Here is a 2199-nt window from a genome sequence, read left to right on the forward strand (position 1 = left end):
ATCTACTGTTAGATAAGGTAATAAACGAATGGGAAATATCACAGCAGGGGATAACCTTAGGAAACCTAGAGATTAAATGTCTGGCTTTCGCCAGGTATAAACGAAACAAAAGAAGTTATTGAGAAACTACACGAAATCGCTTCCAAAACTGGACTACAGATCTCGTACGAAAAGAGAGAGTTTATGAGCACAAAGAAACTCTCATCTCTGAACACAAAGCACGGCACGATTTACAAAACGGCAAACTTCAAACACCTCGGTGAAACACTACAAAAGAGCGGACATAACAGACTCAAACGAAGAAAGAAAAACTAAACTGGACAAAGCATATAAAGTAGTGTGGAATCATTACAACAAGAATTCTATCTCACAAAAAGCCAAATTACGCCACTACGACACGGTGGTGCTCCCCGAAGCACTGTATGCAGCAGAGACCACACTAATCCTAGGGCATACACGTATAGTCAACTAGAAAAAGTAGATCGGAAAATATTTAGGAAAATATTTGGTGCAAGTAACAACAATGAAATATGGATCAAGAAACCTATGAGGAACTATACAAACATACGGAGAAAATCACAGAAAAGATTAGAAAACGCAGACTACAATTCTATGGACACCTATACAGAATGCCGTAACACAGACTTACCAAACAGATCTTTGACTGGGTAACCACTAGAGACAACAAATGGGTGGCAGAGGTAAAAAACGACCTGAACCAACTCAACATCACACCAGACAATAAACGACAGAATAAAATCCAGAAACATCATTATGACAAGTATACTACATGAGATACACTGTGACAAACGAACAGGCGTAAAATGGACCAAAGAAAGCAAACAAGATCACAACCGGAAGATAAAAGAAATATGGGCAACCAAGATGAAGCCGAAGGCACGAAGACGATAAGAACCATGGACAGAGGACCGGAAACAAACACAGCGGGCGAATGAGGGTGTTTGGGCAGCAAGGAAGGCAGTAAAAGCAACTGGCCATGCAATGTAGTCTAACTGCGCTCTTTAAGGGCAAAACACCAATAATAATAATATTTTTTCCGAAAAATTATGAACTCTCCGTCCGGTCACTGACGTGTCTACTCGTTGTCTCTGTGACGTAGCATCATCCGTTTGCAGCAGCTAAGTGTAAGGAAGAGGTACGTGCCTCCTATTTCTTCTACACAAGTACTCAATGTTATTTCTCGTGTGTTCCATTTTGAAAGTTTTAACTCTTGAATTCCTTTGTTGCAACAAGGTTTACACCCGTTTATTTGCTTTTTCTCATTTCTGTGAGAGGTCTAGGCGGCACCTCGCCCTCACTCACTGTTCATCATATTTACTTGCGATATATACTTGCCACATGACTCATTTTATAACCAATGTATAGTATGACTATTGCCAAGACTACAGACGGAGAACACACACGAAAATAACGGACGAATAGTTCATAATTTTGTGAGGAAAGAAGTATGTTGGGCATGAGGGAGATTTGAACACTGATCTCCCACTTTGCAGTCCAACCCTAAGATCACATAACCACGACACTGTGGCTATTCAAATTTGCTCCATGTTGCACGTCTTCAGCTTTGACCGTTCACTGTTTTTACCGTTTTGCTACTTTTTCACAGTTCGGTACACCTCGTTCCTTTTTTCATACTTTATCTGAATTGAGTTTCTGACGAGCTAGCCCTGGGCCATTTTACTAAAAAACCTGATGGTGGTACGATGGGGACTTTCTCTTGCAAGTATACGTTTCTCATCTACAGAATATTACTATGCATGTTGCATGTCATTACTGAACCCCTCCCGTCTCCACCCCACCAGGCTATCCATATCCCAGTACATGGATTGCAAGTTCACTCACGATACTGGAAGTGATATAACCTTAACCCAGTTTTTTCCGTTCTAGAATGAATAATCAGCATTGGAAAAAAGATCTTCTGCTAGTGGTCAACTCGCAATGCTGGTTGTCCTACACATTTTTATCAATAATTAAGCAGATTGATGAGGCCTCTAATCCAGACTGTTGACTTGTGTGGCTGCGAATACATTTCATGTAATCAGAACTGATAACTGGTTATAATTCTATGCTAAGCATGTGTTTAGTTTTTAATTACTTGACCTGAAAATCGATTGCATGAGTTACAATAGTCATGCTGACAAGTATACTGTGAACTGTCTCTAGGCTAGATGAGTCTAT

The sequence above is a fragment of the Schistocerca cancellata genome, chromosome 4 (genome assembly GCF_023864275.1).
Source record: "Schistocerca cancellata isolate TAMUIC-IGC-003103 chromosome 4, iqSchCanc2.1, whole genome shotgun sequence".
In the NCBI taxonomy this organism is placed as follows: domain Eukaryota; kingdom Metazoa; phylum Arthropoda; class Insecta; order Orthoptera; family Acrididae; genus Schistocerca; species Schistocerca cancellata.